At 41.1% G+C, this 13798-nt stretch overlaps 1 protein-coding gene across 1 annotated transcript in view; it reads left to right on the plus strand.

Annotated features, from left to right (window-relative positions):
* The first annotated feature begins 709 nt into the window (after positions 1–709).
* FAM167A (family with sequence similarity 167 member A) overlaps positions 710–13798 on the plus strand; it is a 53434-nt gene continuing 40345 nt past the window's right edge. Inside the window, exon 1 of the mRNA XM_043990155.1 lies at positions 710–1139. The gene's annotated coding sequence lies outside the window, so the exon portion shown is untranslated. The remainder of the gene's footprint in view (positions 1140–13798) is intronic.

A 13798-nucleotide genomic window follows, 5' to 3' on the forward strand; every position in this document is an offset into this window, starting at 1 on the left:
AAAAATAAAGTAAGAATAGTATGCTTCCATATGCATTCATATACCATCAGTTCTTTCTCTAGATGTGGATAGTATTTTCTATCATGAGTCCTTTGGAAATGTCTTGGATCATTGTATTGCTGAGAAGAGTTAATGAAGTGCTTCTGGGAAAGTCTCATGGCCCTAACTAGACTGTAAGTTTCTGGGGTGCAAGTACTAAATAATCCAGCCAAAAATCTGGCCCAGTGCTGGGTACAAGGTCAATGCCCGGCTAACATCTGTTATTTACAAAGTTAGCAAAGTTCTTTGTCTCTTTCCACAAATATAGAATGATTTTAATCATATATGAAATAGTAATACTATCTTATAATGAAATAATATATTTATAATTGCTAGACTTGCTTTAAAAATCTCTGGGGTTTTGTTCATGACACCATAGAAAAATACATGTAGTTTTGCCTACATGCATGTACATGCGTGTATTTATTACACCTGTATGTATACCTGTGTGCCTTTACCATGTGTGTGTGTGTGCTCACACATGTGTATGAATGCATGTGTTTTTATTTGGGTTTGATTTGATTCAGAGCTCAGCAAACGAGAGTTCCACTTTGAAGTTCATGGTTTAGTTCAATTCCCTTTTGAGAACACAGAATGAGAAGGTTTCTAGGACCTAGCGAGTTTGGTCTTTAGGCTCTTCAGAGTGATTACAGGGTGGGAGGTAGGATTCTGGGCTTAGTGGTATGTATGAATGAGAGGGAGAGAGAAAATCTGAACTGAAAAGACTTGTGGTAGAATAGCTCTGCCGTCGCCAGGCAACTGACCTGACGCAACCAAAAAAAAAAAAGTCCCTTTAAAAAAAAATAAAAAGAATAGCACCGCGAATTCACAGGAGCATGGGAGAAAAAGGGAGGGAGCGAGAGGGAGAGGCAGCTACTGAGACAGTAACCAAGAGGCAAGGAAGCAAGTAAAGCCACACCACAAATAACAAGTTGGGTGTATGAAGGAAGAAGAGAGAAAATATGCCTCTGGAATATTAAACGGGACGGCCTCATCTGTGTGTGTGTGTGTGCCCCCGGGCACTCTGATGCGTGGATGTGTGCAGAAGACGGAGGAGCAGGAGCTCACTGGCATCTGAAGGACCTTGATCCCTCCTCGGGGTAAGTTTCCTCATCTGAACATCCTCTTCAGACAGGTTTCATTCGGAAGAGTTTGGGGATAGAGGTTTATCTTATCATGAGATTGAACAAAGCTACGGCAAATATTCTTGTGGGAAAATGATTTGGCTTTGGCAGGCTTGGGAGAGTCTAGCCTGAGATGTATGGGGTTGGTTTTTTTGTTTTGTTTTGTTTTGCTGCATGTCTTGGTTTTCTCAGCTTTTCAAACATCAGTTGTTGCAACTGAGTTAGAAAAGGGGGGGGGGAGAAAAAGAACAATAGCAACCCCCTATCCCAAAGTATCTCCCTGTGGTCTCTCACAGACCTATATGTGATTAGACCAACACAGCAGACAGACACACATACACAACTACACACACAGAACCACGTGCCCTTAGGAGAGTGTGGTTGGGGGCTGATAGCTCATCCCCTTTTGTTGACATAATTTAGCATATGTGGGGAATCCCTGAGGAAAAAAAGGCTAGATGGTGTGGTGGTTAGGGATGGTCAGTTTAAGGACCAGAATGCCATGAATTATTTTCCTAGCTCTATTCCCAGATGCCATGGCAAAGTACCTACCCCATGTGTACCCCAGGCACAAGGATATAAAGTTCCCAGTTTCTGTGAGTAATTTCCCCAAACAACAGTCAAGGGGCAAAAGGGCCAAAGCTGATGGATGAGAGGAAGCTGTTCAGCAGATATTCCTAAGAGCACATTGCAAGGTCAATAATTAAAGTTTTCATACCTTATGGGTGCTTTAGGGACTAAGACAAAGTGAGAAACTCCCTACTCTAAAGGGACCTTTCTTTGCCTGTCAGTTTGCCTTCAGTTTGGCTTTTTTTTTTTTAATCCAAAAAATTGCAGTTGCTTCTTTTTGGTTGTTTTTGTTCTGAATGATGCTTAGACATGGGCTTGTGGCTTTGGGTATCCTCTAGGGTGATTAGCACAGAGCCTAGCAAGTAGTAAACCTTGTTGGTTATTGAATGTGCAAGGCAGCTTTGCTCCAGGTTAGTGGTAAACACATCCCTCCCTCTCCCCCCTCCCCCCCTTGACTCCAGACTTCAAGCAGGGTCTCCCAAACCAAGTTCCTCCATAATCTCCTAGTGAGCTTCTGGGTAAATATGACATCCCCTAGCCCAGTGATTGCCTTGGAAAGTGCCCTGTCAGCAAGAACTTATTCCAGATCCTAATGACTGAAGGAAGCAGGGATGAGCTGGCTTAGAGGGACAGAGTTTCCCCTTTGATCTGTTCAAGCCAGTCCCTACCAAACCCTCAGCCATAAGCCAAAAATAAAGAGACGGCTGAACAAACTCCTGAGAAATAAAGGCAGATGTGGTCATCTCTAGTTTGAAAGCCTTCCACATTGGAGAAGTTACAGGATTAGGATCTGTGGCTTCTGCTGCTGTTTTGTTGTTGTCGTTGCCGTTGTTTTAAACAAAAAAGCAAGAACAACAACAACAACAAAAACTTTGACCAAGATGTCTAGAGTTATTCTCAGAGGGAAATCCTGACTAAGTTTTCTTGTTCCTGGTCCTGTGACTTAAATTTTCCCCTCACTCAGCACTCAGGGGGTAACTTCTTTCCATTCTCCATTCTCTCCTTGGATCTCTTGGAGTGATAAGAGTCATCTCTTGGCTGAACATGGATCTTTCTTCTCAGGAACTTAATATACTTTGGAATAGAAAAAATAATATGACTGAATCCAGCTCACTTGAAGGACAGAGATTAAATCTTCCCCCAGTTTCGTCTCCTGTCCTACTCTCCCATCCCCAAAATACTGCCCAAGGCCTGCAAATTCCATATACATTAGCATCCTTCCTCCTTTCTCTACCCATTTACCAGTTACCATTTTAACCTACAAGCAAGTATGGTAAATGACATGCCCACAATGAGATTTTTAGCAGCCTGACCTCCCCCTAAAGAGTGCTATCAATCAGTGCCCTCCCTGTACCAGTAAGCAGGAGTCTTTGCAGGGTGGGTCCCATAGTCTGATGATACTGAGTCAGCTAGCATTTGACTGCCTGTGTAGGTATTTCATATATATATATATATATATATATATATATATATATATATAATTTATTTATTTTTTGCAGGGCAGTGAAGGTTAAGTGATTTGCCCAAGGGTCACACAGCCAGAAAGTGGTGTGTCTGAGGCCGGATTTGAACCCAGGTCCTCCTGAATCTAGGGCTGGTGCTCTATCCACTGTGCCACCTAGCTGCTCCTTATTTCCTATATATTCTAATGAAAAACTCACTTTAGTTCTAGTCACCAATTCAGTTTTCTTTGACAAGCCATACTTTTTTTCCTTAAGCAATGCCCACTTTACTGAACTTTGTGTGCCTGTGTTGGAATTGGGGGACTGGGGAGGGGGGACTGTGAAAGGGGATGAGTTGGTGATTGGAGTGGGCAAGACCAATTGCAAAAGGAAAGAGGGGGGCAGCTAGATGGTGCAGTGGATAGAGCACTGGCCCTAGATTCAGGAGGACCTGAGTTCAAATCTGGCCTCAGACACTTGACATGTACTAGCTTAGCTGTGTGACCCTGGGCAAGTCACTTAACCCCAATTGCCTCACCAAAAAAAAAAAGGCCTGGATGAAAGGTCATGAAGGGTCTGGTTCCTGCTTTATAGGTATGTATCTTGGGTGTGTGGCAACGATGCTGACGCCATCCTTTAAACTCCTCCTCGTTTTTGCTAGTAACTAGCCCACCTCTTTTTCAGATCATACATTTCATTGTTTTCATCTTTTATTGCACGTAAATCACTGTTAGTCACAAGCCAGCACTTACTTGTGCCCACATATGTCTCTACATCGCCCTCGGAATCATCTGTAATTTTGATTCTTTACAGACTGTGGTCTTGCCTGGCTCTGTTTATTGGGCCTGCTTTTTTACAGCACACTGCTTTGCTGGTGGGTAGCAATCGCCACTACTTCCAACTTTTGACTCAGCTGAAATCTCTGGCTAGGGCACTTCTAGGCTCCTTCAGAACCCTCGATGCCAGATCCAGAAAAGCCTTATTTTCTGTTCTGTTCCTTCAGTCTTAAATCTGAAGCCTGTCATCTCCTGACAGGGAGGACCTCAGCTCCAGGCACCAACCTTTCTTTCCCCAAGCTGATTCTCCCAGTTTTTAAACTCTGTCCTGCCCTGAGTGGAACCCACCAAGGAAATTCCTTCCCCAGGGCAAGTGCATTATTGCTGTCCATTGAGATAGAATGTGGCCATTTAAATTCCAAAAGGGCTTTTTGTCTCATACCTGTAGCAAAAGGGGCCACTCCAGGTATGTCTGGGGGCTTTGCCCTGCATCCTTCCTCTATGAAGATTCATCACAATTTTCTAAATGCCATCCATCCTCCCTCTTTTTCCTTTTCAACTTAGTCCAGCTTTTTTTTTCTATTCGAAATTCTTGTCCAAGATGCACGTACTGATGGAATAACTCATTGGGCTGCCCATCTGACTACATGTCACAATCTGGACAAATATGTATTTTTCGTCTCCTTGGTTCTTGTGTTAAGTGTCAGGTTGTTGATGTCTTTAGACTGGCCAAGAATCTCAATGAGATTGCCCTGTGTTCATCCGGGGCTTAAGACAATGAATAAAATGTCATCAACGAAACAAGAATATTTGGAGCACCTCTCTGTGTAGGAGTTCTTAACTTGGGGTTGTTAAACTTAATTTTTAAAAAATACATATTTTGATAATTATATTTCAGTATAACTGGACTCCTTTATAAGCCTATGCATTTTACTTTATTCATTTAAAAACACTGTTCTGAGAAGGGGTCCAAAGGCTTGCCACTTCAAAAGGGGTTCATCTCTCTCTCTCTCTCTCTCTCTCTCTCTCTCTCTCTCTCTCTCTCTCTCTCTCACACACACACACACACACACACACACACTCCTCTTCTATTAGGACTCTGCACAAAGCATACTCCATGGTTGAGGCAATCACCTTTTGGCAATCCTATTTGCCCCAATTGCCAAGCAGGCAATTGGTAAACAACTGTATCTCTGTAGTTGCATATATCAAGGGATACTGTATGACCATAATATATGCATAAGCCACACCTTGTTAAGGAAGAGCCTACGAGGTTACATTTTGTTCTGCGGAGCCCACTCACTGCTTTTCAAAAATAAACAACAAACAATAAACAAAGCAAGCTATTGTATCCTCTACCCCCCTCAATCAATTGTGAGAAGATGTGCTCTGCTATGGACAGTCATCTGCAGTAACCTCCTTGTTTTTATTTGCTTCAAGGATAATCTCAATACACGTGTGGAAGAGGACAGTTTCATAAAGATTTTATAGGGATAAAAAGACAGGACCATGGGGCAGCTAGGTGGCGCAGTGGATAGAGCACTGGCCCTGGAGTCAGGAGTACCTGAATTCAAATCTGGCCTCAGACACTTGACACTTACTAGCTGTGTGACCCTGGGCAAGTCACTTAACCCCAATTGCCTCACTTGGAAAAAAAAAAAAGACAAGACCATAGAAATGAGTTGTTAGTAACTTGGTTACGGCCAAAAAAAAAATTCTATCAGCGATTTTTCTGTCCCCCTTTCCCATTCTTTTGGAATTTTCTCTTTGAGAAAATGGATCCCTGGATGCCTCTAGTATGGCCTTCTTGTGTTATGTTGTTTTGTTATTGTTCAGTCATGTCTGACTCTTTAAGACCCCAGTTAGAGTTTTCCTGGCAAAGATACCAGAGTGATTTGCCATTTCCTTCTCCACCTCGTTTTACACATGAAGAAACTGGGGCAAAAAGGGTTAAGTGACTTGCCCAGAGTCACACAGGTAGTAAGTGGTTGAGGCCAGATTTGAACTCTGGAAGCTGAGTCCTCCTGACTCCATGCCTGGTACCCTATCCACTGCTCCATCTAGCAGCCCTTCTTCTTTTTTAAGTAATAAACATTTTTATTTATAGTTTTAAGTTCCAATTTTTATCCCTCCCTCCTTCCCTCCCCTCCCCTCCCCTCTCTGAGGCAATAAGCAGTCAGATTTGGGTTATACATAACATTACCAAATTAGTCATTTTGTACAAGAAAACTTGAATAAAAGGGAAAAAAATGAAAGAAAATGAAAAATAGCATGCTTTAGTCCATGTTCCATCAATATCAGTTCTTTCTTTGGAGGTGGATAGTATGTTTCATCAATAATCCTTTGGGACTGTCTATATTCGTTGATATGGTTGAGAATGGTTAAGTCATTCACACTTCTTCATCAAACAATATTGCCATTTCTATGCACAATGTTCTCTTGGTTCTGCTCACTTCACTATTCATCAGTTCATATAGGTCTTTCAAGGATTTTCTGAAATCATCTTGCTTGTCATTTCTTATAGCACAATAATATTCCATCACCATCATATACCACAGCTTATTTAGCCATTCCCCAATTGATGGGTAACCTTTTGATTTCCAATTCTTAGCTACCACAAAAAGAGCTAGCAGAACTTCTTATGTTATAAGAATGATTAAATCCTGCTATTCTTTTGATTTCATATGAAGTTCCACATCAAACTTGACAGTGTATATAAAACATTTTGTAAACTGAAAAGCCATGTATAAATTTAAGCTGTAAGAATCACTGAGATCTTATAATTAAAATCAACTTCACAGATGCCATCTTACCCCACCTTCACCTGACCTTCAACCAGAATCAATCTATCAACCAATAAATATCTATTAAGTACTTATTATGTACCAGGCCCTGTGCTAATCTTTGAAAATACAAATGTAAAAAAAGAAAGACTAGTCCCTGCCCTCAAGAAACTTATAATCCAATAGGGGAAGACAACTCACAGAAGGTACTTGGGTGAATGATGACAAAATCCCCTAAAAGTTTAGCTGGTCTAGACACTCTTCTAAAATGGAAATTCTGGGAGGCGCTCTCTACCCTCCATTCAGAGGGTTCCCATGAGCAGAGGGAAGATAAGGTATGAGTACAAAGGCTGCGTTTCCTGGGACCATGATGGAGAAGTCTAATGAAGCGGGATATGAAAGAATTCTTAAGTACTTTATATGTGCCAAACACTGTGCTAAGCACTTGGATACAAATTCGTTGTTGTTGAGTCATTTAAGTCTGACTCTTTGTGACCCCATTTGGAGTTTTCTTGGCAAAGATATTAGAGTGGTTTGCCATTTCCTTCTCCAGATCATTTTACAGATGAGGAAACTGAGGCAAACAGTTAAATGACTTGCTTAGGGTCACATAGTGAGTGTCTGAGGCCAGACTCATCTTCCTGATTCCAGGCCCTGAACTCTATCCACTATGCCACCTAAGCTGCCCAGAATACAAATGCAAAAAGTCAAAGACGGTCATTTCCCTCAAGGAATTTATTCTAATAAGGAAAACAACATGGGAATGTTGAGTAGAACCATAGGAGAATAGATTAGCATAACCTTGGTTAGGATTGTTTTGATTATAATTCCAGAATTGGAAAGAGGGTCGTGTGTGATGGGGAGGAGGGATGAGGATTGAGGGTTGGAATGTGGTGCAATGGGCAGAAATTCTGGATATATAAAGGGTTTCTATATCCCTGGCAAGTAGTCATTCAGCCCTCATTTAAAGGCTTACTGTAATAAAGAGAATTCACTACCCATTGAGGCAGCCCATTTTCACTTGTACTTTAGTTTGAGTTTTTAAGTGGTATTTCCTTACAGTGGTCCAAAATCTTCCTCTTTATATTTTTCTCTTCACTGATCCTAATTCTGCCCCCTGGGATCAATATGTACACCTTCCATTTCTATGCCATGTGACAAATCTTCAACAAACTACCATGTTCCCCACATAAGTCTTCTCTTCCCCTGGCTAGACGTCTTGGTTTCTTCATTTGATCCTCATATGTCATGGGCCTGAAGCCCTTTCCCATCTTAAGTCCCTTTGGATGCTCTCCATCAATGCCCATCCCAGTGGCCTACAACCTCTCCCATGTGACAGGACAACTCCACAAATATAATAAGCCATGCCTTCCTTGGCCTTTGGGAGCCCAGGTCAAGGGTCAAGGCACTTTGTGGGTTAGGTCAACCTGTTAATTCAGACCAAGAACCATAGCAAGGATTGTGATCTCAAGAAGAGACACAAACTGAAGTCTTCCTGACATTTGTGGCTTAAACAGCCACTCCTTTTCCTCCCAATCCTCCACCCAAGCTTGGGTCTTTTATGAATCTGATCTTTCCCCCCTTGATTCTCTGGCCAATTCTCAATGGGAAGCAAAAACTAGCAGTCAATTCTTCCCTATAGAACCATCAGTCTCAAACATAATAGGGAGAATATTGCTCAGCAACTCCCTGTGCTTTTTAGGAAAGTAAGTGACCATGAATGATGCTCAGGGCAGCGAAGCAGGATTGAATTAGGAGGCAGACAATCCCTGAAACTCTCATGGCTTTCTTATATTAAATGGAGTTTTGGATCAGGATGTTAGAAACCTCCATCTGTGTCTTCTAAGTCTCACAATATTAACAGTATGAGAGAAAAAAAAATCAGGGAGGACCCTCAATGTCTTCAAATGAAGAAGTCTCCCAACTCCCTCTGGCCCTGAGCCAGAGTCTTCACCTCAGTTGTCCCCTTCCCCTTCTCCTTCCAACTCAACTTTGGCACCCTGTGTTCTAGTGTCTGCCTCAATTTCATCTCTCTGATCAGAATTCACACTGTGGGCTGCAGCAGCACCCAATGTAGTTTGCTCAGTATGGGTAATTACTAAGAAAAATCAAATGAACTCAGAAAACTTCAGCATGCCTTCTACACATGTATAAAGCACCCTACTGTTTTATAAAAAGGCTGACTCATGGGCCAAACAGCCCTACCCCAATTGAGGAAAAACTTCAGGGGCTACCACATATTATTTAAATTGTTAAAGTCTTTATTGATACCTTCTTTAAATTTCCATTTACCAACATATTCCTCTTCCTTTTCCTTCTTAGAGAGTCATCCTTTATAAAAAAAGGTTTTAAAATAGAGAAAAACAAAAAATTCATAAAAATCAACCCACTGATATATACCATATTCCTCAACCCATAGTTTCCCACATCTGCAAAGAAGGGAGGATGATAGATTTTCTTAACTCTGGGGATAATATTAGTCATTATAATGATGAAATTTTTTTTGTTGTTCTTTCCATTTACATTGTTGTGTTTATTGTGTATATTGTTTTCCTGGTTATGCTGTTTTTATTTTTGTATCAGTTAATATAAATTTTCTCATGCTTCTCTGAATTCTTCATATTTGTCATTTTTTAATAGAACAGTAATATTCCCTTCCATCCATTTGCCACAATTTGTTTAACTTAAGGTTCTATTAAAAATTGGTCCCCACAGTTCTTTTTTTTTTTTTTTTTTGCCGGGCAATGGGGGTTAAGTGACTTGCCCAGGATCACACAGCTAGTAAGTGTCAAGTGTCTGAGGCCGGATTTGAACTCAGGTACTCCTGAATCCAGGGCCAGTGCTTTATCCACTGTGCTATCTAGCCGCCCCCCCCCCACAGTTCTTTTAATAAAAACCTTTCTGCTTAGAAAATACTTGAGTCACAATGACATAGGATGATAAATTACATAAGCAGAACCCATCATATAGTTCTTGAAGGACATTGAGGCTTTTTTAACTCAGATTTTATTAATAGAAAGGCAAAGAAAGATGAACCAATTCCTACTTGGGTAGAGTTTTTTGTTTGTTTGTTTGTTTGTTTGTTTTAATGCATTGTATTCCTGTTCAGTACAAATAAATACAGTTATTGTGAAAAACTTTTGTTTGAGGAGAATCCTTGCCCTATATGCAGAGAGACAGACCTTTATATAAATAGGGCAGCTTCCACAGGGAGGGAGGAAAGGAGAGGACTATAAAACACTGGGGCAGGAGTTATGAACCTATTGCCTTTGGAAACAGAACAAAGTGTAAATTATAGTTCTATTTGTAAGAAGAAATAACATTTTAGAGTTAATTGTTACGTTCTACTTAGCCCTGAATTTGGAGTAAGAAGAACTTGGTTCTTGGCTCTGGCACTTACAGCAGTGTTATTTTGGGCAAGCCTTTTCACGCCTTATTTCCTTAGCTGTGAAATGAAAATAATAACACTACCTTTCACGATCATGCCAGCAGTGTGGGATAGTGGAAAGACAACTGAGTTTGCAGTCCAGAGACCTGAGTTTAAGGTTTCGCCCTGCCACTTAACTAGTTATATGACTTTAGACAAATCATCTTAACCTCACAGGGCTGCAGTTTCCTGATTTATAAAATGAGGAAGTCAAACTAGATGAACGAATGAACAAAAAAGCATTAGTTATGTGTCAAGCACTGTCCTAAGTGCTAGGGATACAAATACAAAATAAAAAAACAGTCTATGTGATTTCCCTTGGGAACCTTTTTTGTTCCAAAAGCTTGGATCTTTGGGTTTATCATACACTCTATTACTATAGTAATTTACTATAGTATAATTTGTACGTATTCTATTCCACTGATATACCTCTCTATTTCTTAGCCAGTACCGGATTGTTTAGATAATTACTGCTTTATAATACAATTTGAGATCTGGTACTGCTAGACCACCTTCTTTTCTATTTTTTTTTTCATTGATTCTCATTGGGAATCTTTTCAGCAACTCTGGATTCAATTATTATCTCTATGACAATGATTCTTAGCTCTATTTGTCTAGTCCTAAACTCTCTACTGAACTCTAGCCTCACATCTCCAATTACCTTTTGGACAAAAGGGATGCCCCATAAACACTTAAACTCAACATGTTCATGACAGAACACATTACTTTCTCCCAAGGTCTTCCTCCTCTTCTGAACTTCCCTATTTAGGGGCACCAATATTCTGCTAGTCACCAAGGCTCACAACCTAGGTATCATCTCCTCATTGTCTCTCACCTCCTATATCCAATCTGTTGCTAACTCTTCTTTCTATCTTCATACCAACTCTTGTGTGTGCTGCTTTCTCTCCTCTGACACTGCCACCATCCTGGTGCAGGCACTCATCACTTCATGCCTGGGTTACTGCACTAGTTTGCTGGTTGCTCTCCCTGCCTCAAGTATCTCTGTACTCCAGTCCATTCTTCATTTGGCTGTCAAATTATTCTTCCTAAAGAACAGGTGTGACCATATGAGAGAAGCAGGGAGTGGTACCTTGGATAGAGCACTGGGTCTGGCATTGAGAAATTGTTGTCATTTAGTTTCTTTCAGTTACATCTGACCCCATTTGGGTTTGGGTTTTTGGGTTTTTTTGGCAAAGATACCAGAGTGGTTTACCATTTCCTTCTCCAGCTCATTTTGCAGATGAAGAACTGAGGCAAACAGGGATAAATTACTTGCCCAGGGTCACACAACTAGTAAGTGTCTGAGAAGAGATTTGAACTCAGGAGGATGAGTCTTTCTGACTCCATGCCTGGAACTCTATCCACTGTGTCACCAAGCATTGAGAAGAGGTCAAATATGGCCTCAGATACTAACTAGTCATGGAAATCTGGGTATATAACTTAACCTGTTTGCCTCAGTTTCCTCAATTGTAAAATAAGGATAATAATAGTATGTACCTTAAAGGATTGTTATGAGGATCAAATAAGATAACATTTATAAAAAAGTGCTCAGTCCAGTGCCTACCACATAGTAGGTGCCATATAAATGCTTATTCCCTCCCCTTAACCACTTATTCAATAAACTATAGTGGTTTCCCATTACCTCCAAGACTAAAAAATAAAATCCTGTTTAGCTTTTAAAGTCCTTCATAATTTGGCCCCTTCCTACTTTTGCAGTCTTCTTATACCTTACTCCCTATCACATAATCTGTTAAAGCCACACTGCCCCTCCCCTTGCTGTTCCCTCTGTTCTATATGTCACACATGACATTGCACCTCCTAACACCAGCCATTCTCACTGGCCATTCTCCATGCCTGGAATTCTCTCCCTCTTCATCTTTGTCTCCTGGCTTCCTACACATCTTACATTACATCACACCTTCTGCAAAAAAACAAACAAAAAAAAAAAAACACCTCTCACTGTTCTTTCTAATCTTAGTGCTTTTCACTTGAGATTACCAACAACTCATCCTGTTGATATCTTGCTTGTACATAGTTTTTTGCATGATTTTGTGAGCTCCTGGAGAACTGGGAAAGTTTTTTTGGCCTGCCTTTGTATCCCTAGAGCTTAGCACAGTGTCTGGAACATAGTTGGTACTTAATAAATGTTTTTTCACTACTTACCATTCCCTGACCTCAAGGAGCTTATATTTCTAATAAAGGGAGATAACAACATATAGACCAGTGGAGCCAGGAAAGCATTATTTTGACTTGGAAAGTTATAGGAATGGTTAGTTGGAGCCATTGGGCATTGGAGTGACACAACTTTGCCAGGTGCAATGACAAAACTGATTTGATTAGAGATCCAGAAATGAAAATGGTAGAGGGTAGACAGGGGGTAAAGGACGTGGCATGGAGACTAGGCTCCGAACTAAAACAAACTGTAGCTCAATGTGGTGGGCAACTAAGGCAACCAGCAATCAGGAATCATCCCTCTGTATCAGAGTTCCAGGTATGAAAGAGTTAAGCTCACCAGGGCTTGGTTTCTGGTCTGGGTGGCTTAGTGGCTGATAAGATTTCTGAAAAGTGTTGTGATCCTTAAGGTTCCTTCTAATTCTGCCATTTTATAATATGTGAAAGTGCTTTGTAACCCTAAGTAACTTGTCATATAAGCCCCTCTTATTTCCTTGTTCAGTTAAAAATTTGGCAAAACAATATAGTTGTGATTCCATCCTTCAAGGCTTAGCTCAGGCCTACCTCTTTTCTGAAGCTCTCCATCACATATCACATGGTCGAGTGCCTATAACCCCATCTGTGTTCCTACCACCAGGAAAACTTGATAAAGTATCCCAGCTCCTCCTAACTTTTACAATGAAGTAGGACTTCAGACTTCCCATGGCTAATTGGATTTTTCTTCAGTAACATCTCTCCTGGAAAATTGGCACTATGCCAGGGATTGCTTCTCAGGTTATTGATGACCCTCCCTCCCCCCTGCCATGCTGGCCAGGACGGGCAGTGGCTCCCAGGGACTGGCAGTCATAGAGGAGACATAGTTTTTCTGTTTCCCAGGAAGCTTCCTAGTTTCCCCATAGCTGCCCTGAACTCACCCCTTTCCCTTTGTCAAGTGAGTTAATGAGATCTATTGCCCCCCACCCCACCCCCGAACAATGATTGTCTCTACCACGCTCCATCACCACCCCACCCTCGCCATAGGGAAGCACAGTTCTTTCTCCATGCATTTCTTTCCAATTCCTTTTAACTGGAAAAAAAGACCAGAAAAGGGCTAACTGTACACAGCCTTATTGCTATAAATATTCTTGATAAAGCTTTGTGAGCTTTGTGAGTCTGCTTCCAAGCAGCTGGGAACAGAATCCCATCAATTATTCAGCATTTACAGAGCACTTTGTATCTGCAAAGGGCTTAACAAGCCTTTTTTTTTTTTTTAATCAGTTCTTTCCTTACAGGCTCCAGGAAAATAAATCAATATGGTTCCTCCCATTTTCCAGGTGAGGAGATGAAAGAAGAGTTATGAATTGGGGCACCACGATTCCCCTGGAAAGTTCAGACTCATTTTCCTGTTAGGCCTTCTGTGAGTCACCGTGTGTGTGTGTGTGTGTGTGTGTGTGTGTGTGTGTGTGTGTGTGTGTGTGTGTGTGTG

Source organism: Dromiciops gliroides, chromosome 2, assembly GCF_019393635.1.
Source record: "Dromiciops gliroides isolate mDroGli1 chromosome 2, mDroGli1.pri, whole genome shotgun sequence".
Taxonomy (NCBI): Eukaryota; Metazoa; Chordata; class Mammalia; order Microbiotheria; family Microbiotheriidae; genus Dromiciops; species Dromiciops gliroides.